This window comes from Pongo pygmaeus, chromosome 3 (assembly GCF_028885625.2).
Source record: "Pongo pygmaeus isolate AG05252 chromosome 3, NHGRI_mPonPyg2-v2.0_pri, whole genome shotgun sequence".
In the NCBI taxonomy this organism is placed as follows: Eukaryota; Metazoa; Chordata; class Mammalia; order Primates; family Hominidae; genus Pongo; species Pongo pygmaeus.
The window spans coordinates 17,278,706-17,304,212 of record NC_072376.2 but is presented as its reverse complement, the minus strand read 5'-3'; positions in this window follow the sequence as shown (position 1 = coordinate 17,304,212).

Sequence of the window (25,507 nt, the reverse complement as noted above, 5' to 3'; positions counted from 1 at the left end):
CATCCTTGTATCACTTTATAATATTTCTGTACAGCACCGGTCAACTTACAATCTATATTCACCGGTCAAAGGAAGAAAAATAATTTCTCAGATTCGTTGGCTAATTTGCAGTTAGGAGAATGGTGACAGCTCTCTGTTTGTAAGATAGACAGCTTGAAAAAATGTGTCTAAGCTTTTCGCCTTTTCTTTTCCCCAGCAGGCTCTTTGCTGCTCCCTGCTCAGCATAACAGACCATTAAACATGTTGAGTCTAATGTAATGACTCATGTAGCATGTTAGCTCTTTCCCATCACATTAATCACCAGTTGCTGTAATATCCTGTTTGTGAAAACTAAGCAATAATGCAAATCCTCATAACAGCAACCCTCAATTAAAGAGAATTTGTTTCCCTTGCACCTCAGCACAAAGAAAAGAATCAAATGACAGTGAAACAAGCTAATGGTCATTTTAAAGAAGCAAGAAAAAAATAAAATACTTTCAGTTGCTGACATGGGGCCAGGAAACTGTGAATTAATTATGTGAGAAAACCAGGAAAGACAAAAACCCCAGATCCTGAATTTGTCATTAAAGATGTGTCCAGTTACCTACTAATTTAATTCAGGAATTCATTCAATCACTCCAATCAGGTTAGAAGACAGATATTGAGCACATAGTGCAATGTCAAGACAAAAGACAAGAGCAGAGACAGTCTCTGCTGTCAAGGTGCTCCCACTGTGCTATAAAAAAAAAAAGCATTGCACTACTCAGGACCCTGATTACAAAATGGCACAATTTCAATCCAAGCTGACATGAACAAAAAAGAGAAACCATCATGCCATTGAAAAGTTCAGTTGCTTTGGGCATTTCTGGATTCAGATATTCAAATATCCAACTGAATTCTGTCTCTCTCCATCATAAATTATGCTTTTTTCCATGTTAGTTTGTGTTTTTATGTTTTTTGGTGGCAAAATCACCTCCAACCACTCCAGACTTATATTCCACCAGCCTGGCAACACCAGTGGAAAGGGAACATCCCTTTTCTAATAGTTTCAGCAAATGTACCAGGCTTGACTCATCAGGCTTGTTGTATGCATCCTTTTCTGAACCAATCACTGCTCAAGGACATGGTATTGCCAATGGACCAGTTATCTTGCCTGCCACCCCAGGCAAGGAGAGTGGTTTGCTTCATTTAAACTGTATGAACTGAGAGCATGAACCAAAAAAAAAAAAAAAAAAAAAAAAATCAAAGTGCTCATCCCAAACAAAGGAGAAGTGCGAGCCGTAAGGAGGTACAGGTTAGAGGAGTGTGCATAGAATACAGGGAGGACATGGAGGAGAGGAGCTAAATCTATCTATGGTAGGGAAAATTAGAAAAGGCTTGTCATGCTTGAACTGGGTCATGAAAGGTAGGTAGGTGTTTGCTCCACAGACAAGGAGGTTTGCTTCCTGAGCAAAAGCAGCGAGCCATGAAACATTTTGACTTGTTTGGGGAAGTGTAGGATATTCTGCATCAGGCCACACTTTACCTCCTCATCTCTGCTGTCCCTGGATCTTCACAGATATGTCCACTTACAGCCTCTCTGGCCTCTCTACGTGGAGGTCTCTGCCTGCTCCAGGTTCTAAGCTGACAGAGAAATGTGCATGCTCCTAGCACTAAAATCCACAACCACAGGAAGGAGGGTGGGGCTCAGGGACTGCTTCTTGAGACACCTTCACTGCCAAATCCACAAGATGAGCTTTCTGTTCAGTCATTTCTTATTCTAAACCCAACCACAGATATTTACTGAGACCTGCTACTATGGGGCAGACCACATTCTAGGCCTGGGGCTCCTAAGGTTTCACAGAGGTTGATTTCTAGTTGGACAGGAGCAAACAAACACATAACAAATAAATGCATAAGGTCACATCATAAAGTGCTGTTATAAGGATAGTAAAGCAGTTGGGTAATGGGATACAGATTGGGGAGAGGCAATTAGTAAAAGGAATGGCTACATCAGTGAATGTGGCTAGAGGGTGTCTAGGAGCCAATTTTGAAGTGAGACCTAAATGAAGCCATGCACAAACCTTGGAAAGAACATCATTTCAGGCAGAAAGCTAAAAGTGCAAAGGCCCTGGGGTCAAAGCAAGCTTTGGCATGTGTGAGAGCTGGAAAGAGGATCTCTCTGTCATAACCCTGCAAAATCAGAGCTTCAGGCCGAACTTGAATCCATCATAAGGCCCCAAATTTTTGCCGTCACACCTTCAAAAGCAGGATTCTTTCCTCAAGAGCAAAGGCTACCCTTTATTAAGCATCCTCTATATTCTAAGAACCAGGATTTTTAAAAATGTACTCACCTTATGTCATTGAATCTCAGAACTCTGAAAGATAGATACTGTTCTATCTACCTTACAGCAGTTGAGAAATGTGTTCAAAGTCAGAGGACTGAAGAGTGACTAGCCCGAGATTTACTTGGAGACCCCAAAGTTCATATCTTTCATCCTGCTTCATCTCTACTGGAATAAACTATCTACATGCCAAATCAATCGATGGAAAACATACTGCAAATTCTTCCCAAAGGCTAAATATAGAGATCGCTTACTCCTGAATCTTGGCTTATTGCAGTTGCTATCAGGAGAAAAGTATTCTAATAAAGGCTCAAATTATAGAAAAGTCTCCATATTCAAAATCTAATCATAGTAAAATTGCATGCAAATGGGTTCCTGAGACAATGATAGAGAATGCAACCAGCCCAGCCATAAAAGCACACTGTTCTTTGGAGGCCCACATTGTTTTGTTTTGTTTTGTTTTTTTCCTAAGAAAATTGATAGTAAAATTTATTGTCTCCTATTTTAATCCTGGAGAAATAGGCACAAAAAATGTGGTGATTACATGAGTGTAATATAGTTATTTTTCAATCTTTGTCCTTTGTCAAAGCAAAGATTGAGAAATAAAAGGCTAGTCAAGGAGCTCATTGTTTGTTGTACAGCAGCATTTTAAATGTGTTTTAAAGTGCATCTGTCTCTAAAGATTACCCATGGAAAGTGGAGGTGGGGAACAGAGAATTCTGTAGTCTAAGTTTGGGAAATTATGCATCTACTTTTGAAGATTGATCATGACTCTGAGCATATTAATGGCTATGAGATGTCCTGCAATAAATAAATCTCTTTCGCTTTGCTAAATCTAGCATTGCTGAAAATTATTTAACTCTAGAACTCCCCTTTTGGTAACATATAGATATATTCCCTGAACCAGAATTCCTTAGAATCCACTTGGTAAAATATTGGTCTATACCAGTTTAGACAAATAATATTTGTCCTATCTCACTCTGGTGGATTATTTGCAATAGTAGCTCCAGTTTGTTCACACTTCACTGTATCCCTGCCCTTGGTAGCCAACCCTCCCTCTACCTCATCCCCCGACCCCATCCCAAACACACCAACTCTGAACTTTACCATGGAACTTACATTGCCCACTAGGACAACACTAAACACAATGCAAGCAAAGACTTGAAAAGGCTTGCGCTGTCTTGATGTTCTTGGGGCTCCTGTTACCATCTCCACGTGACGAAGCCAAAGCTAAACTTCTTCATGTGGAAGAAGCACCTCTTGATGTGCTTGTTCCTTGTGAAAGCACATGAAGCAAAGACCAGCCATCCCATCATAGGTCTCTTCTAGACCAACCAGCCTCCAGCCAACCTGCTAACTGACCAGAGACACATGAGTGAGCTCCAGCTCAGACCAGCAAAGGAATTATCCAGCTGAGCCTGGCCCAAGTTGCCAGCCCACAGAATTGTGAACTAAAAAAAGAACTTTCATTTTAACCACTAAACCTTAGGGTGGTTTATTATTAGAAGCAAAAACTAACTGATACACTTACTACTAATAACAGAAGGGTTTTAGCCCTGTGCTCTGAAAAAATCTTAAGGAAAATAAAGACCTTTTGGCTTTTATAGATAATGCTTTTTTGGGCCACAATATTATCTCCTATAATATTTAAAAAATGAAATCCAAATGTTATCACAGATCCCTCTCTAATAGAGGTAAATGCACCTGAATCATAGATTTTTAATTAGTGACATCTGGAATTATCTCGAAAGCTCACAAAGGTGTTTACCTTGATCACACACTATCATCTCTTCATGGACTAATAAACTTCTCTTTGTCAAAACAAATATGGGATCCAATTATCATGAACCAGGTAAGTGCATTATAATTTTTAAGTGGCTTCTAACCCTCATAGATGATTCTGATCCAGGGAACCTTAAAATTAATAAACTGTGAAAGGTGTATCTTTGGTCCTTGTTGGATGAAAATGAACATTAATACCCTGCTGATGAGTCATTAACACATCTCAACAGTAAGAAATAAAACAACACTGTTGCTTTCACTAGGAGAGACACAGTTAATTAAGTTGGTAGTGAGGGTCAGAATGCTGGAACCTGGGCTTATGAGGAACAACAAACCTGAGAAGTCTATTAAACTATAATATTTCCATCAGCTATAATAAAACTTTTAAAAAATGATAACCAAAATAGCAAAGTGGGAGTTTACAGGGTAGACAGGGGAAATAGCAGCTCAGAATGTCAGCCCAGACATGTCTGCCTTCCCAGTACACACCGTGAAAACATAATTCCCAACTCATGAGGGAGCAAAGGGATGAGTGGAGAGAAATGCTAATTATACATTAGCTCAGTTAGCTAAATTCAGATGGGGTAATATCACATGGACTGATGGAATAAGCCATAAAATTTTAAATTCCAGGCAGACTACTGCAAATGGCTTTTAAAGAAGCAAGCCGATTCCCGTTCTCCAAAAACCACAAACTGGAAGATGGGAATTATCTATTTGAGCAGAAGGGCAAAATTCACTCTAAAGAAGTTGATAGCCAGTGGGTGAAATCTGCAGAAATTAAGGGTAAAGGCCATCTCCAAAAGAAATGTCTAGAAATGTCCTTACTATTGTATACAATTAATGCTGAGGTCCAGATCAAATGAAAACTGGGAATTCAAGTTGGAGGAGACAAAAAGTTAACCATCAAGTATTCCTAGGCATTAAAGTAATCACTTTCCTTCTTTATAAATATAGCACACTTGATCCATTCTATTGTTGATGAACATGTGGGTGGTTTCCATTTTGTGGTATTACAAGCAGTGCTGCTATGAGCTATTTCTTAGGTGTTTCCTGGTGGACAGGTGCAAGAGTTATTTTTAGGGCTGTTGTGCTCATTAAAATCACCTGTGGAATCTTTACTAGCTACTGATGCCCTGGCCCCATCACAGAGTAATTGAATAACTAATCAAAATATATGGGTAGAGGTAGAGATTGGTGGGAGGATGGGATGGGAGGTGGGATGTCAAGTATTTTTTTCCAACATCTAATTTTTAAATATTCAAATTTCATCAATAGCTTTGATTAGGTATGGCTCTCTGTCCACACCCAAATCTCATCTTGAATTGCACTCCCATAATTACCATGTGTTGTAGGAGGGACCCAGTGGGAGGTAACTGAATCATGGGGCCAGTTGCCCCCATACTGTTCTCGTGTTAGCGAATAAGTCTCACGAGATCTGATGGTTTGATAAGGGAAAACCTGTTTCACTTGGCTCTCATTCTCTCTCTTGCCACTGCCATGTGAGACATGCCTTTCACCTTCTGCCATGATTGTGAGGCCTCCCCAGCCACATGGAACTGTAAGTCTAATAAACCTCTTTCTTTCTGTAAATTGCCCAGTCTTGGGTATGTCTTTATCAGCAGCATGAAAATGGACTAATACAAGTTTCAAAATGTATTTTACACCTCTTTTGTTTTATTTTCCAATTGAAAATCACATCTTACATTTAATCGTCATGTCTCTGTGATTTCTCTACATCTAGAACAATTTCTCTGCCTTTTCTTTTCTCATGACATTGACTTTTTAAAGAGTCCATACCAGCTGTTTTAAAGAATATTCTATATTCTACATTGTTTCCTAATCATGTCGTTTTTCTCAATTCTCTGTCCTTTGTGTTTCTTGTAAACTACAGGTGAGTTATAGAAGCTTGATCAAATTCAAGTTAAATATTTTTATTGAGAATGCTTTCTAGGTGATGCTAAGAACTCCTATGGCATCAGGTTGAGAGGTGAGCCCAGCTAGACTTCCTGGGTCGAGTGGGGACTTGGGGAACTTTCCTGTCTTACAAGAGGATTGTAAAATGCACAGATCAGCGCTCTGTAAAAGGCACCAATCAGCAGGATTCTAAAAGTAACCAATTGCGGGGTGGATTGAAAGAAGGGCACTCTGATAGGACAAAAACGGAACATGGGAGGGGACAATAACGGAATAAAAGCTGGCCACCCCAGCCAGCAGCGGCAACCCACTTGGGTCCCCTTCCTTGCTGTGGAAGCTTTGTCCTTTTGCTCTTCACAATACACCTTGCTACGTGGGTCTGTGCCATCTTTAAGAGCTGTAACAGTCACCACAAAGGTCAGCGGCTCCATTCTTGAAGTCAGAGAGAGTCATGAACCCACCAGCAGGAACCAACTCCAGACACAAGGTGACCCATCATGTCAGAGTGCCCCACTATTAGTGGTGCTAAGCTTGGTCACTTGGTATGCTATATCTCTGCAAGGTAACTTTATTTTAATTGAAATTAAGATCAATGGCCTCAGTAATCCCAAATAAATTTGAAAAGAAATGGTTCTCTAAAATTTTTCAAATTGTTTCTCATTTAAGTGGGCAATATTGTGGCATTTAGAGTCATTCTGAAAAATATGAGAAAATGCAATGATCATCACATACTTTCCTTTCTCATTCAACAGCCTAAATATGGTAATTGATCATAGCATTAATATCTACTCCGTTTCAGACCCATTAAATTTTAGCTCATTTAATCCTCATGGTAACCTCATGAGGTTATCATTATTCTTATTATTTTAAAGAGGGAGAACTGAAGATTAGAGATGTCAAGTCACAAGGTCAAACAATAAGTGAAAAGGCAGGATTGAAACTCAGGTTTATGTGATTCCAGTCTTTTTCCACTATCCAGAGCTGGCTTTTCCTTCAGACCAATATATTTTTTTCTGTAGGCCTAAAACCGTAAATGAGAGAAACCAATCCATCTGTCACTTCCTCTTCCTTGGAATCAAAGTCTCTGACCACTTTCATAACCCTTCTGAAACTCTTTCTCATCCAGGATTAAGCCACCCTGACTCCATACCAGCGAACTGAGTTTTTTGCAGAGCAGTATGCAACATTTCCTAAAGGAGCTACCTGAAACCCACAAAGGTTAAGTGCACTACCGGAAGTCACACAATGAAAGACAACAGTGCTTCACAAGTAGTGGAGTGTTCGTATTGAGCAATGCAGCTCTCACTGAAATCCAACTGCAAAGGATACTGAAGAATTGGTACAAACAAAGGCAACAGAAAAAAATCAACCAGAGGAGTATAACCTTAAATGGTGTCATGCTTTGAAAAACAAGCTCAGAAAACAAAAATAAGCGTGGCTAAAATTGACTGGGCAGTTTTGTACCAAGCGCTTCACGATAATCTTAAATCATCTCTGCAACAAACTTAGTAGTCATGTACTAAAGAAATCCCCATTTTACAGGTGGAAAAAAACAAAGGTCAGAGACTGAGAAAACTAGCTGAGCTTGAGTATAAATCCAAACTGCCTGATTCCAGATTAATGAGACTAACCACTATACAATATTTTCTTTTCTACACAAGTGTTAAGAGCAAAACTGAAGACAGATGCTCCATGCTAATCAAATCATCCAACATTGAAAGTCAGTACCATAGTAGTAAAAGTAGAAGATCTGGAGCCACCTACCTGGGTTCAAATCACAGCGTCTCCAGTGGAATGAGCTTGGGAAGACTTTTAAACTTTCTGTAAAGTGTAGAGATAGTAATAGTTCCTACCTCATGGGGTTGTTAAATTAATATAGGCAAAGTGCTTGAAAGAACATCTTTTACTAAGTACTATGAAAGTATTAGCTACTATTAGTTTAAATTATTTCTGTCTATTTCCTTCATTGCCAATTCAGTTGATCCTATCCATTTCTTTATTACCTCAATCAGCAACCATATGCTCTAAACTGGTCTCCCATTTTTTTCTAGGTTCACTCTCATCTTTAAAAATAATTGTATTTATCTTACTTGCTTATTAAATCTTTCACCCACTTCTTATTTGATATCAGTTCATAATAATCTTTGTGGAACTCAGAAATTATTATCTGTTCTTGTTCATGAGGAAATCCTAATTCAGAGGTACTAAATAATTTATCTAAGGTTGCTCAACTAATGAATAAAATAGCTGGACCAAAGACCCAAGTACACAGCTTCCCATCTGGTAGTTTTTTCCTGACAGCATGCTGTCTCATGCTTGCCAGATTCTAATCTTCCTAAAATACAGCACATATTATTGTCCCTTAGCATAAAACTCTTCAATGACTCCCTCTTGTTAAGTGAAATAAAATTCCTCACCTTAAAAATATGGCTAAAGCCTGGATTCCAGTTTTATCTCCTGTGGATACCTGTACTGCAAATTTAACACCATTTTTGCCCTCACACAGTCTGTTTCCACCCAAATACCTTCTCTCTCCTCCTTTATTATTGCCTGTTAAAAGTCATTTCCGCCTGTCAAACCCATCTCTATTACCAACAACTTCATAACGCTTTCCCTCAGTTCTCCCAGTTCAGGTGAAGTATCTTTTACCATCTTATTTTTATCACTTACTACATTCTAAGATGTTCGAGAGAAGGTCTCACAGCCTCTAACAGCCTGCCTGGCACATAGCATGTGCTCAACAAACAGTTGTTAAATTAAGTTGAATTTATGCCTCATCGAATTCAACACCAAAGTAAAGAGATAAGGCAGTAGCAATGCCCTGACTTCTGTATGCTTGAGAGATATGGAACAGTTCCAACTATCACCTCAGTTATGTCCCCAGAGTTTTTTGCATTTGCCTTTTATTTTGTCTCTGCTGCTACTCTAGTTCAGGCTCTGATCTATTCTCTCCCAGACAGTTGCAATGCTTTCCTAATTGGTTTGTCTACTAGCTATCTCTCCCCACTCCCATCTATCCTTCCCAAGGCTGCCAGATTAATCTTCCAATAATGCAATTCCAATCATTCAAGCAGGAACAATTTCATTAGTATCATGAAACATTAGTTAAGATCGCCTCCAGAACAGTCAATATGTCAGGAGCATTTGCCAGTGAAAAGGCTGTCAATATCCTCCAGGTAGTCACTGTGGGATGTCTAAAATATCACTGAATGGCAAGTGAGAGTAGGCAGCTGTAAGCAAGGCAGACAGAAGGAAGGCTATAAAGACAGACCAAAGCACTACTTCAAGCAACCAGGCTTGCTGGATTATTTTAGGGAAAAAAAATACATTCTGCTAACCCAAGAGGCAGCCAGCAGCCAGGCCTCTGCTCAAAGTGGTCACAGATCATCTTGACAGCAGCAGTCATCATGAACTCTTGAACGTGATGGCACCAGCCCTCTGGCGGTGTCATAACTGACCCTCCTCATCCCCCAGGCTACTCCCCAAAGAAAGCCAAGTGATCACATCTCGGCTGCACAACTCAGGCAAGTGAAGAATGGAATGCAATGGAATAGGCTGGTCTTTAAAGTCAGACAGGTCTGGGTTTGAATCCTTGTTCTACCATTCTCTAACTATATGATTTTGAACAAGTTATTTAGCCTCAGTTTTGACATCTTTGAAATGGGGATACTAATATTCACATAATCAGGTTGTTTTAAGGATGGTGGGAGATAACACATATAAAGTTCCTGACAAATATTTTATTAAATAAATACAAATGGGCCTAAAGGACAAAGAAAACAGGCAAGACTTCCTTCTTGGGCCAGGCTTAAATGTGAGAAACCCTGAGTTTTGAGAAAAGAAGTCCATTCAATTCTGCATGCCTTCTAATTGTTTTAAGGTACTGCATTGATACTGCAAGAATACATTCATTCGACAATCGTCAATTCATAGTCACTTTGGACCATGCATAAATAACACATTGGTTTTATTCAAAGTAAAATTTAGTCCCTCCCCAGAGTTACTCACAAGTTAAGTGGGAAAAAAAAAATGAATGAAAGCAAATAATCATCTATTTCAAGCACGAACGCCTAGTAGTTTAGAGAAAAATCCATGGAAAAAGAACAAAAACAATTCCATATGTGGTGTGTCATGGAAAAGAGAGAGAAACTACCATGGAAAGTGAGACAAAAATAATATAGAAGCTGGCCATGGTGGCTTAAGCCTGTAATCCCAGCTACTAAAGAGACTGAAGCAAAAGGATTGCTTGAGCCCAGGAGTTCAAGACTACCCTGGCCAACATGGCAAGACCCTGTCTCAAAACAAAAAAATATATATATGGAGTTCAGCTGAGGAAGGAGTTCAGAGCCAGAAGTCACCATAGAGTAAAGACCTGTGGAAGAGAACTGAACTTCCCAGTGAATATAAAAATAGGACTTCAGTCACCTGGATCTAAATTTCAAAGGGCAGAGGGAAATCCCCTGATGTAAGGATCTAAAAATATACAGAAAGAGGAATAGCACAAGCAAAGCACAAAACGAGGGTAATTCCACACATGTGAACATTGTGGTAATGGGGAAGCCAACCCCAGTGAGGCTTGGGAGTGGCAAGAGCATAAAAGACAAAGGGCATTGGAGCCCTCAGCTTGACTGGCCTTTCCTGTAACTGGGATTTATTTATAAGGAGAAAAATTTCACCTTTTGTGGAATGTAAATTCGTTTAGTCACTGTGGGAGGCAGTTTGGAGATTTCTCAAAGAATTTGGAACAGACCTGTTGTTTGACCCAGCAATCCCATTACTGAGTATATACTCAAAGGAAGATAAATGGTTCTACCAAAAAAACTCATACATTTGTACGTTCATCGCAGCACTATTCACAATAGCAAAGGCATGGAATCAACCTAAGTGCCCATCAGTGGTGGACTGGATAAAGAAAATGTGGTACGTATACACCCTGAAATACTACACAATCATAAGAAAAATGAAATCATGTCCTTTGCAGCAATATGGATGTGGCTTGAGGTCACTATCCTAAGTAAATTAATGCAGGAACAGAAAGCCAAATGCCACATGTTCTCACTTGTAAGTGGTAGCTAAATATTGGGCTCACATGGGCATAAAGATGGGAACAATAGACACTAGGGCCTACTAGAGGGGAGAGAGAAGAAAGCTGGCAAGGGTTGAAAAACTACCTATTGGGTACTATGCTCCCTACTTGGACGACAGGATCATTTGTACTGCAAATCTCAGCATCATGCAATATACCCATGGAACAATCCTGCACGTGTACCCCGAATCTAAAATAAAAGTTGAAATTATAACAAAATAAAAATTGAAATGAAGAATTCTACCTCTTGGAGTCAGATCAGGCTCAGTCTGAGGTTCTGTTTATGTGATTTCATCTGTGTGCTCCTATGACAGTTCCTCTGTACTTCTACTACAAAATTATGACTCTCTACTTTGTATAGAGTTACTTGTGTGCATGCATCCTCTTTAAGGGCAGGGACCAGGGCTTTCTCATCTTTGTATTGCCAATGCCTAGCACAATGCATAGCATAGGTGCTATGCAAAAATGCATGCCATGCAAATGTTTACCCTCTTGGACTCAACTTCTAAAGACATAGTTGCAATTTAAATATCTTAAATATCTTAATTCTCTATTTCAATTCAGAATCGTAATTACAGTTTTCATTTATTAAGTTTTCACTATATGCCAGACACCTTACTGAATGCTTTAAGCATATATATTATTTCTCATTCATTTAGAATAAGAAAAAGTACCATTTTACAAAGCCTACAATAGCACCTAGCATAGAGGAATGACTCAAGAAATATTTACTGAATTAATATAGGAAGGAAAGGAGGAAAGATCAGAGGTTCAGAGAAGTGAAGGGACCTCCTCAAGGTCACTGTAGTTCTATAGTTTTTAGTGACAGGGAAGAAACTAATGCACCCTGATTCCCTGATAATCTATCATTCCTCACATTGTGATATAGCTGGGTTAGACATACTGATCTTAAAGGTTTCTGTCTGCTTGTGTTAGACCGAATCATGGCCCCCAAAGATTTCAATGTCTGAATCCCTAGAATCTGTGAACATGTTGTCTTACATAGTAAAAGGGACTTTGCAGATGGGATTAATTTAAGGATTTTGAGATGGGAGATTATCCTGGATTATCCAGGTAGGCCCAGTATAATCACAAATGTTCTTATAAGAGGAAGGCAGAGTGAGATTTTATTACATTGGAGGAGTATCAGAATGATAGGGCATCAGGAAATTTCAACCAGGCATTGCTGGCTTTGAAGATAGAGGAAGGGGCTGCGACTCATGGAATACAGGCAACCCCTAGAAGCACAAAAGGGCAAGCAAACAGATTGTCTTGTAGAGCTTCCAGAAGGAATATGGGCCAATACTTTCAATTTAGCCCAGTAAAGCCTATTTTAGATTTCTGACCTCCAAAGCTGTTAGATAATACATTTTTGTTGTTTTAAGCCACTAAATTTGTGATAATTTTTTAATAGCAATAAGAAACAAACATGCTGCTTTTATGATCTTAAATAGTGGGTCATAAATGTCAATCAAGTGCTCTCTGAATCTTACTCTCTCCAGCGTTTTCTACCAGAAGCTTCTTGACTTGGGCTTATAATTAAACACAATAATATGTAGTGTTTCATTCTCCACGAATCCGGAGACTGTTCTTTGAGAAGGTATTCTGTTGCCTTCTAACTTCTATTGTTGCTACCAAGAAACAGCTCTCATTCTAACAAGAGTTATTTGTAAGTAATCTGATTTTTCTCTCTGGTTACTTATCAGATCTCTTTTTCCTCTGGTGTTGTACAATTGTATTATAAATGATTGGGTCTTATTTAACCTGATTAAGTTTTTTTTTTTTATTTCCTGAAGCTTAGTGTTCATGCCATTCAAGTCAATATCTGTCCTGTATGACCTCTTTCCAGTTGTCTTTACCTCAAGTTCCTATTAGATATATATTGTATGCTCTCATTTCTCCTTTTTAGTAATTGTTTCAGGAAAAAAAAAAAACTAAAAGTAACCTGGAAAAGCCCCTAAAAGTCTAGCAGATACTAAGTTCCTAAGCCCTGTCTCTAGACTAGAAGATAAAGGTATTCACTACCCGTAAGTACCTGATAGGACAGCCAAGAATCTATAAATTTTTTGAGTATTTAGAGCTATTTTGTAGTTAAGTCAAAGAAAAGCCCCCTCTTAATATAGTTCTCTATAAATTTTTTAACAATAGGAACAGTCTTAAATCAATTTGTATTGTGCAATATTTTATACAGATAAAAGAACATATATAAAATATATGTTAAGACATAAAGAATAGTTTTCTTAAAAATCAGGGTACCCACTAATCCTGTTTAAGAAATAGAATGCTATCTATAGCTCTTAAGGCTACTATGTGCCCCTCTTCAATCTAATTTCTACAGAAATACTAATTCCTATAATAACCCACCCCAAAGCAACAATTATTTCAATTCTATGTTTACAATTGCCTTTCACAAAAGTGTGCATCCCCAAACAACATATTGTTTAGTTTTGCACAGTTTGAACTCCATATGAAATCATTCTGTTTGTATTCTTCAGTGTCTTTCTTGTCTTGCTCAACACTGTGTTTGTGAACTTCATCCAGGTTCATGTGTGTGACTGTAGTTCATTTATTTTGACACTTTTTAGTATTTGATAATATGCATATATCAAAATTTATATATCCATTATCCTATTTTTAGACTCAAATGTTTATAGCTATACTTTTACAAATAATACTTCAATGTATATTTTTGTATATGTCTCCTGGAGAAGTGTAAGACTTTCTTGAGGGTTTCTAGTTGAATGGAATTGCTGAATTATAGGAAATTTGTTGTATTGGTTATCCATTTCTATGTAACAATGTTACCACCAACTTAGCAACATAAAACAACACACATTTATTATCTCACTGTTTCTTGGGGCAGGAATCTGTATACAAGTGGGATCCTCATCTTCAGGGTCTTTCATAAGGCTGTAGACAAGGCATTGGCCAGAGTGGGAGTCTCACTGGACTGTTCCACTGAGGAAGAATCTGCTTCCAAACTCATGTGGTTTTTGATGGGATTCAATTTCTTGTGGGTTGTTGGACTGAAGGCCTCACTTTCTTGTTGACTGTCTGTTCTGGGTTCCTTGTCATATGGTCTTTAGCATAGGGCAACTCACAGCATGAGCATGACAGCTCGCATCATCAAAGCCAGTAAGAAAGAGCATCTGTGAACAACCTGGAAGGCAGATTTTATGTAATCTATTCACAGAAGTGACGACCCATCACGTTCGCCATATTCTATTGGTTAGAAGCATGCCACAGGTCCTATCCACACTCCAGGGAAGGAAACTTACACAAGGGTATAAATACCAGGAGAAGGGACGCATTGGGAGCTGCCTTAGAGTCTACCTACCACTTTCAGCTTAAACCATACAATATCATCTGAAAGGGCTTTGCAAAGTAGTTTTTTCAACGTATATTCCACCCACAGTAACTAAAAGCCTCATCAGCGATTTTTATTGCAACATATTTTGTTTACTGCTAACTTATAGGCATCAAGTATGTCTTCTAGTTGTAGTTTTCACTAATATTTTTCTGATTACTAGTGAGGTTTAATGTTTTTCCACAGGTTTAAGAGTTATTCTTGTTTCCTACTCATGAAATTACACTTCAGGTCTCTTGCTTTTTTTTCTATTGTATTATTTGTGTTTACTTACTGATTTTTAGGAAGGTTTTGTTCTTGTTGTTGTTAATCTAGATTCTAATATCCTGACTATTTTATGTGTTGAAATTTCATATCTCAATTTGTAGCTTCTAGTTTCACTTCCTTCTTGTTTTCATAAGATTCTTTAAATCTTAATTTTTATATTTGAACTTATCAGTCTTTTACTGAATGTTTTTTGTGTTTTGTATGTTGTGCAGGATAACTTTACTTATGCTAGAGCTATTAAGAGATTATCGTATAGCTTCCAAAAAGTTCTTTTTTTTTTTTTTTTTTGTTTTTTTGTTTTTTTTTGTTTTTTTTTTTCTTTTGTTATTATTATTATTATTATTATTATACTTTAGGTTTTATGGTACATGTGCGCAATGTGCAGGTAAGTTACATATGTATACATGTGCCATGCTGGTGTTAAATGACGAGTTGATGGGTGCAGCACACCAGCATGGCACATGTATACATATGTAACAAACCTGCACATTGTGCACATGTACCCCAAAACTTAAAGTGTAATAATAATAAAATAAAATAAAGAAAAAAGTTCTAAAATTTTTTTCTATAAATGTAGATCTTGAATCCACTCGGAACTGACTTTTTGGTTTTGGTTTTGGTTTTTATTTTGAGACGGAGTCTTGCTCTATCGCCCAGGCTGGAGTGCAGTGGCGCGATCTCAGCTCACTGCAACCTCCGCCTCCTGGGTTCAAGCAATCTTCCTGCCTCAGTCTCCTGAGTAGCTGAGATTACAGACGCACACCACCATACCCAGCTAATTTTTGTATGTTGGCCAGGCTGGTCTTGAACTCCTGACCTTGTGATCTGCCCACCTCGGCCTCCCAAAATGCTGGGATTACAGACGTGAGCCACTGCACTGGCCAGAACTGACTTTTATGATGTAAAGAAGACATCAGGTTTTTCCCCTAAAAAATCATTTGTCCCACGAATATTGATGGAGTAATCTATCTTTCCCCAGAAGATTTCAATGCTACCACTGCCATATATCAAGTGCCCCATATGTATGGGTCTATTTCAAAACATGTTCTTATCTTTCATTGTGCTATTGCTCTAAATTTATACCAGTATACTACCATCTTATATATTCAAGCTTTGCAATAATTCTTCAGACCAAGTAGGGAAAGCACCCACTGCATCTCTGAAACCATTGTTCTTCTTCAGGATTGTCCTAGCTATTTCTAAAAATGTTACTAGAAGCTTGTCGATTTTATGTCAGTAAAAGACTTTCCTGGGAATTTTTATTGATACTCCATTGAATTTTAGATTAATATGGAAAGAATAACATTAAAAGCAAGCCCTTACATAGTATTTACTATGTGTCAGGCCCTCTTCTAAGTATATTTATGTACAATTTTACATAATTAAACCAAGGCACAGAGAGAAGTTACACAGATTATATATGAAATAATGCTGAGATTACATAGCTAATAAGTAATAGGGCCAAAATTTAAATACAGGTGGTCTCACTCCAGTAATTCTATTCATAACCTTTTGTTGATACTGCCTCTGTGTCTGCTTTCTAGGACCTCTGTAGCAAAATACCACTCAGAACAACAGAAATTTATTTCCTCACAATTCTGTAGGCTAGAAACCTGTATCAAGGTAGCAAATTTATCCATGTTCCCCCTGAAACTTGTATGATTGCGATCCTTCCTTGCCTCTTCCAGCTTCTGGTAGTCCCAGACATTCATTGGCTATAGCAACATAATTCCAATCTCTGCCTCCATCTTTACCTTATTTTCCCTTTATGCATGCTCATTTCTGTGTCCAAATAATCCCTTTTTATAAGTTTATCAGTCATACTGAATTACGTTTCATCCCAAGGAACCTCATTTTTAATTTGATTACCTTTGTAAAGACCCTATTTTTTTCTTAATAAGGTCACATTCTGAGGTACTGGTGGTTAAAACTTCAACATGCCCTTTTGAGGAGACCTGGCTCCCAGTCACAGTTCTGGTACTAACTAGCTGTGAGATTTTAGACAAGTCACTTAAATTCTCTGATTTTCCATTTACCCACCTATAAAAGAGAGAAACTGGATTATAGTGTCCCAATGTCCTTTCCAACTCTAAAATCCTGTCATTTTCTAAATTCCTTCATTCGGTAAACCCACTGCCTGAATAGAGAATCTAAACACAAATCTTTTTGAACAGAGTTGGGTTACTTGCTATAAGTCATAGTTGACACATGTATACATGTAATCACTCAATGTCATGATTTAATTTTAGGAAAAACAATTTTCCTGAATATAAAAAAGAAAACCCAAGTATGTACAATTTAACAATGAGTGGCAAAAAAAAAAAAAAATATATATATATATATATATACTCCCTACTAAATGCAAGACTCGCATAAATATGAGAAAAATAATGAAGAAAATATTTATTACCTGCTTTTTAAAAATAGTGCAATATAGTAAATATTGATAAGTATACAAATGTCCATAATACAAGTTTCAAAGTACAAGGAAAAAAATATAGTATTCCCTTGACATTTAAGGATTTGCAGTTCAGTTTTAACTATTCACAAGCAAGTCTGAAAGCTTGTATGTCATAATTTGCCAAGATATTTTTGTTGGGGAATAATCTAGAACCTCTTTCACAGAATTACCTAAGCCAAACTGGCGTTCTGAAAGCTTGTTTTTAACAGATGTCAGTTGCCAGTATAATGCAGCACATGCCATATCTTCAATAAGATTTAATGTTCAATAAAATATATTTATTTTATATGAAATATATTATTTATATGTATTTTAATAGCTCCCCTTGTAATGAAAAGATTGTATTTTCAAATTATTTTTTACATCAGTGTGAATTTCCTCTTGCTTTTTATAGAATCTAATATTAAGCTGCCTGTTTCACAGTTGATATCTTTGAGAAAAAAAAGGATTTATAGTATATTCACTTGTAATGTTGCATAGCTAATAATAATAATGGCTGACATTTATTGAGTGATTACTATGTTCCTAGCACATGTAAAAGTACAGGCTCTGGAGCCAAACTGCCTGGGTTTCAATCCCTTTTCCACCTCTTAGTAACTATATGTTATTTGCTTTTCCAATCTTAATTGAGTCACAAAAAAATGGGAATTAAAATAACACCCATTTCACAGGGTTGTGATGAGAATTAAAAAATTAAATGCAGGTAAACGGATTAAAACAATTCTTGGCATATTGAAACTGCTCAGTGGTAGTTATTACTATTGTTATTATTGCTATCACTAATCCCCACAACAATCACAGGGCACATTTACTATTATCATTCTCATACATTGGTAAGTAACTTGGGCATAGAGAAGTCAAGCATTGTTCTCAAGTGACAGGGATAGTCAATGGCAGAACTGGGTTTCAATGTAGGCAGTGTAAGAAGCATAATCCTGATCATATATTTGTTATTAACTACAAATATTACAATTACAAATATTTATTAAGCATCAAACATGCTCCAAGTTTTGGTCTAGAGATTGGGTATACAATGGGAAACAAAATCACTGGGGTCTGTCTGTTTTACTGAAATTTATATTCTACTGGGGGCAAGACAGGAGGAGATAGACAGAGGCGTTAAACAAGCAAACAAATAAAAGCGTGATCATTTCAGATCATAATATGTTATCAAAATAATGACACTAAAATAGGATAATGTGAGGGTGACTGGAGTGATTGAGGTGGGGGCCAGAGGAGAATTTATGTAGGGTGGTCAGGGAAGACCTCTCTAAAAAGAACATTTGAACTGAGATCTGAGTGGTATGATGGACTCACCATGAGATGACCTAGAGAAAGAGCTCCCCAGGCAATGGGAAAACATGTGCAAAGCCTTTCAGGAGGGAACCAATTTGGATTTATTAGGAAACAAAAAGGAAGCCAATAAGGTTGGAGAATAATAAAGAAGGAAAGCAGCATGAAAGGAAGTCATGAGAGACTAGGTCATGAATTGTTGATTTAAATGGATGGATGAATGGATGGAGAGATGAATGAATATATAAACAAAAAGAGCATGCCGGGTGCAGTGGCTCACACCTGTAATCCCAGCACTTTGGGAGGCTAAGGCAGGTGGATCACCTGAGGTCAGGAGTTTGAGACCAGCCTGGCCAACATGGTGAAACCCTGTCTCTACTAAAAATACAAAAATTAGCCAGGGGTGGTGGTGGGCACCAGTAATCCCAGCTACTTGGGTGTCTGAGGCAGGAGAATCACTTGAACCCAGGAGGCAGAGGTTGCAGTGAGCCAAGATCATGCCATTGCATGATCTCCTTCAGCTCTATGTCTCACATCCAGGTCACACTGATGCAAGAGGTGGACTCTCATGTCTTTAAACAGCTCCACCCCTGTAGCTTTGCAGATTATAGTCCCACTCCTGGCTGCTTTCACAGGTTGGCATTGAGTGTCTGTGGCTTTTCCAGGCACATGGTACAATGGACAAGAGCAAAACTCTGTCAAAAAAAAAAAAAAAAGCAGAGAACCCTACCCAAGGTAAGATTATGTATTTATCAAAATATGCATTGCATGCCTTCCAATGCCTGGCATAGTACCAGGCACTGAAAATACATTTTAAAAATTAAAATAAAAAGCAAACAAAAATCCCTGTCCCAGTGGAACTTTACATTAGCGAGAAGCAGACAATAAATAAATGTATTAAGTAAAGAATATGGCAGCTTCCATGTGGTGTTGGGCCTGTGGGTAAACAGAAGTCAAGAATGAGGTTGGGGAACCTCCTCCTAGATTTCAGAGGATATACAGAAACACCTAGATGTCCAGGCAGAAGTTTGCTGCAGGGGTGGAGCCCTTATGGAGAACCTCTGCTACAGCAGCAGTGAAAGGGAGATGTGGGGTTGGAGCCCCCACACAGAGTCCCCACTGGGGCAATGCCTAGTGGATCTGTGAGAAGAGGGCCACCATCTTCCAGAACCCAGAATGGTAGATCCACAAACAGCCGGCGCTGTGTGCCTGGAAAAGCCACAGACACTCAATGCCAACCTGTGAAAACAGCCAGCAATGGGACTGTAATCTGCAAAGCCACAGGGGTGGAGCTGTTTAAAGATATAAGAGTTCACCTCTTGCATCAGTGTGACCTGGATGTGAGACATAGAGCCAAAGGAGATCATTTTGGAACTTTAAAGTTCAATGACTGCCCTGTGGATTTTTGACTTGCATGGGGGCCTGTAGCCCTTTTGTTTTGGCCAACTTATTCCATTTAGAATGAGTGTATTTACCTCGTGCCTGTACCCCCATTGTATCTAGGAAGTAACTAACTTGCTTTTGATTTTACAGGCTCACAGGCAGAAGGGGCTTGCCTTATCTCAGATGGGACTTTGGACTTGGACTTTTGCTGGAATGAGTTAAGACTTTAGGGGGCTGATTATGTTTTGAAATATAAGGACGTGAGATTTGGGAGGGGCCAGGGGTGGAGTGATATGGTTTGGCTGTGCCCCTACCCAAATCTTATCTTGAATTGTTCCCATAATCCCCACATGCTGTGGGAGAAACCTCATGGGAGGTGATTAGATTAAGGGGGCGGTTCCCCCATGCTGTTCTCGTGATAGTGGGTGAGCTCTCATGAGATCTGATGATTTTAAAAGGAGCTTTTCCCCCTTCACTCTGCACTTTTCTCTCCTGCTGCCATGGGAAGGACATGTTTGCTTCCCCTTTTGCCATGATTCTAATTTTCGTGAGGCCTCCCCAGCCATGCAGAACTGTGAGTCAATTAAACTTTTTTCTTTATAAATTACCCAGTCTCAGGCAGTTCTTTACAGCAGCATGAGAATGGACTAATACAATTGCCCATAGAAACTCTACTGCACATGATGTCTGGTTTGGTGGAACTCTAAGCACAGTGCCTTCGGAGGACTTGGGGTGGGGAACTTGACCTGAGGTGTTTGTGGCAACTTAGAAACTATCTGGAGTGAAAGCACCATGAGGACTTAATGGGCAAGAATGGCCATCCATGCAACAACCCAGTGAGCATCACCCTGGGCAAGAGCAACATCCTCTGGCAGGATCAGTCACAGCTCTGTGACCACTTCTGGCCACATTTCAGTCTCCTGTTTCTCTGTTTTTCCCGACCTCTGATCCCTAGCTCCTCTCCTGCTTCAGACCACAGCATCTTCCAGTGACCTCCAAGTCCTTAAACCTGGCTGCCTCTCAAGACCCTGCCTGTCAGGTGATGAGCTAAATGTTCCTCCCTCACCACTTTCTAGGACTAAGACTGCACACATTCTGGTTTTCCCTCTGCCCAGTGGCCTCCAGACAGACATAACAATATGAAAAAGTCTCTCAACTTTCAAACAACAGATCTAAAACTGAATTTCAGAACAAAGCTGGAATATCAACTCAGAGCTGACCGAACAACAAGAAAATTTCTCGAGGTGATAATCCCAGTTCCTACCTCCTTTCCCCCATGCCCCCTCCCCCATATTACCTGGAAGCACAGCCAGGTTCTAGTGTGGCAGGCTGCCCATCTGCTCAATGCCTGAAACAGAAAATAAATGCTCTGTTCATATGGCTGACAAGCTGGATGACTAATTGCAAAAGAGACCAGTAATTTATTGGAATAGAAAATGAGGTCATTTAGGCAGGATTTAAATACTTTTTTCCTAGCCAATTTTTCTAATTGACTTTAAGAAATCTTGCTCTCTAAGAAGTTGGAAGTGCATCAATGTCCTAATCTGACTTCATTTCATTCTTTTAGTCAGGCTATCTGTTCATCTACCATTTCTCCATACGTTAATTGAATATTGAATATTTGTGCTACACACTACACAGCATTTTTTGCACTTGTATTAATTTCTTTTCATGATATTCTACTTAAGAGGAAAAACAACTCAATCAAAAGACCAGGACTCAATGTCACAAGGGACAAACTAAAGTCTCAGTTTGTTCTTTTTCCTTCTGTCCTTTCCTAACTCTAACCTTAGCTCTCAGCTTAGAGACCTCTTGCTCCAGTGACCCTTTCCTGAACCAACCATAGAGCAGGAGTAGGTCCTCCTTATCTGGGCTTCCATTGTAGCCCATCTTTTATGTATCCCAGGACTGAATGCTTCTATACTAAATGTTTGTTTCTCTGCATTCCTTACTATATTCTTAGTGCTATGAGGGCCAAAACCTCATCATATTGACCAGGTGTTCCCACATTCAAGAACAGAGTCTGGCAGTTAAGCACTTAATGTCCAAATGAATCAGTGTGTGGAAGAAACAGATAAACGAGCACAGGGCAGGGACAGAGTAGGAATGAAATAAGAGGGTCCACGTTGGTGGACATAAGAGGATTAACATAATGGTGCACTGTGCCTGGCTCCCTGGCACGTGTTTGCTGTTGGCGGTATCAATTGTGGATGGATGGGTAAGACTTAAGACTTCAGGATCAGGTTGGTAACTTCGCTGCCAATACTATGGGCATACTGTTCTTTTTTCTGCCTACTCTATCACTTCCCCATGCTCTACTATACACTGCCCTCTTTCTTGATCCTTAATTTCTTATGAGCAACTCTACTATTGTCTGTTGAGGGCACAGTTGTTTCTCACTTCAAAGACACTGGAATACCCTATCTCAGGATAATGTCTCTTTATAGACTTAGACTTTTTTGTATTGTATTTTACCAAATTCTGCACATACTTCTCTACTTAATATTATAAATATATATTTTTCTGGCCTGAATTTTAAAGCTGGTTTTTTAAATTTTAAAAATAAAATCTTAAATGCTGCTTAAATGTTATTGGACGTGGAATGTTTTACCTTCATGAGGGGGCTGCAGGGTCTTTTTCCCAGTATATATTTCAGCATGTCATGGATGCTCAAGTCTCCGGGAAAACCTAGAGTCTTACTTATAGAATGTGGTCCAAACTAGGCAATTACTTGATGTCTCTCTCTTCCTAAAAATGTATGAAACCAAGAAAAGGGAATTATTATTTTTTTAACCATAGGTGAGTCTCTAATGAATGTGCACAGTAGATTTGAAAGATTAACCTGTATGAAAGTTCAAAACCAACTAATGGTAACTGATTAGATACTATATGAACTGCAGGGAGAAAAACACATGCTTAAGGGTAGATTTTATGTAATTTGTGTAGCTTTGATTATTTGTGTTTTAGCTTTCTTTAAATAACTCACCAAGAACTGTTGAAAACACCCTCTCTTTCTCATAGAGAAAATATATTTCTTAGTTTGTGGAAGGACTTGCTAGCTCTCTAATTGTAGGTGACATTTTGTGTGACAGCAAAAATATGTGAAAATTTTATTATGTAAATGATATTTTATAAATTAACTGCAAATAAGAATGATAATCTCTCAGATGCTATTTTACTTTTATAGGATAACATCAGTGGCTATCACATAAACAACTAAAAATGCAGCCAGGCATGGTTAATCCCAGCACTTTGGGAGGCCGAGGTGGGCAGATTGCTTGAGGCCAGGAGTTCGAGATCAGCCTGGGCAACATGGTAAAATCCCATCTCTACTAAAAATACAAAAATTAGCTGGGCATGGTGGCATATGCCTGTAATCCCAGCTATTCAGGAGGCTGAGGCACAAGAATCGCTTGAACCAAGGAGGCAGAGGTTGCAGTGAGCTGAGATTGTGCCACTGCACTCCAGCCTGGGTGACAGAGCAAGACTCTGTCTCAAACAAAACAAAACAAAACAAAACACACAAAAGAACTAAAAATGCAATACTTTGGGCTGAGTAATGAGTTTAATTTATTTGGCCTTTGTTTATCTTTGAATAAACAAAGGTTAATGATGAGGTTAATTTTTTGGGCCTTTGTTTGTCTTTGTTTTTGAAACACAAAGACCACTGAGGCATTGCCCATATGCTCAAAGAGCTTTCAAATCAAGTACAGGAGAGAAGAGAAATAACCAGACAGAACATGATCAGCCACATTAGGAAAGGCATCAAGTTGTAAGCAAGTTCAGAGCCCTGAGAGACCGTCTATGTTTGGGAGCATATGGGAAGTCTTCTTGGAGATGGTGGCCTTGAAACTAGGTCACAAAATATGAGTAGGACTTGGGAGAACTCTTCCAAGATGGCTGAATAGGAACAGCTCCAGTCTGCAGCTCCCAGCGAGATTGACACAGAAGATGGGTGATTTCTGCATTTCCAACTGAGGTAACTGGTTCATCTCATTGGGACTGGTTGGACAGTTGGTGTGGCCCATGGAGGGCAAGCCGAAGCAGGGTGGGGCATCGCCTCACCTGGGAAGCACAAGGGGCTGGGGGATTTCCCTTTCCTAGCCAAAGGAAGCCATGAGAGACTGTACCAGAAAGAAGGATACACTCCTGCCCCAATACTGCATTTTTCCCACAGTCTTTACAACCTGCAGACCAGGAGATTCTCTCCTGTGCCTGCCTCAGTGTGTCCCACACCCACAGAGCCGAGCAAGCTAAGATCCATTGGCTTGAAATTCTTGCTGCTAGTGAAGCAGTCTGAGATCAACCTGGGACACTGGAGCTTGGAGAGGGGAGGGGTGTCCACCATTGCTGAGGCTTGAGTAGGTGGTTTTATGCTCACAGTGTAAACAAAGCTGCCAGGACGCTTGAAATGGGCAGAGCCCACCACAGGTCAGCAAGGCCAACTGCCTTTCTAGATTCCACATCTGTGGGCAGGGCATACCTGAAAAAAAGGCAGCAGCCCAAGCAGTCAAGGACTTATAGACAAAACCCTCGTCTCCCTGGGACAGAGCACTTGGGGGAAGGGGCAGCTCTGGGCACAACTTCTCCAGACGTAAACATCCCTGCCTGACAGCTCTGAAGAGAGCAGTGGTTCTCCCAGCATGGGAGAAAGACATCTCATACAGGAGAGCTCTGGGTGGCATCTGGCAGGTGCCCCTCTGGAACGAAGCTTCCAGAGGAATGATCAGGCAGCAATACTTGCTGTTGTGCAGACTCCGATGGTGATACCCAGGCAAACAGGGCCTGGAGTGGACCTCCAGCAAAGTCCAACAGACCTGCAGCTGAGGGGCCTGAGTGTTAGAAGGAAAAGTAACAAACAGAAAGGAATAGCATCAACATCAACAAAAAGGACATCCACATCAAAACCCCATTGGTAGGTCACCAACATTAAAGACCAAAGGTAGATAAAACCACAAAGACAGGGAGAAACCAGAGTAGAAAGGCTGAAAATTCCAAAAACCAGAATGCCTCTTCTCCTCCAAAGGATCACAACTCCTCGCCAGCAAGGGAACAAAACTGGATGGAGAATGAGTTTGATGAGTTGACAGAAGTAGGCTTCAGAAGGTGAGTAATAACAAACTTCTCTGAGCTAAAGGAGCCTGTTCTAACCCATCGCAAGGAAGCTAAAAACCTTGAAAAAAGGTTAGACGAACGGCTAACTAGAATAACAAGTGTAGAGAAGAACATAAATGACCTGATGGAGCTGAAAAACAGCATGAGAACTTTGTGAAGCACACACAAGCTTCAATAGCCAATTCGATCAAGCAGAAGAAAGGATATCAGTGATTGAAGATCAAATTAATGAAATAAAGTGACAAGAGTAGAGAAGAAAGTGTGAAAAGAAATGAACAAAGCCTCCAAGAAATATGGGACTATGTGAAAAGACCAAATCTACATCTGATTGGTGTACCTGAAAGTGACAGGGAGAATCGAACCAAGTTAGAAAACACTCTCCAGGATATTATCCAGGAGAACTTCCCCAACCTAGCAAGGCAGGCCAACATTCAAATTTGGGAAATAACAGAGACCACCACAAAGATATTCCTCGAGAAGAGCAACCCCAAGACGCATAATCATCAGACTCACCAAGGTTGAAATGAAGGAAA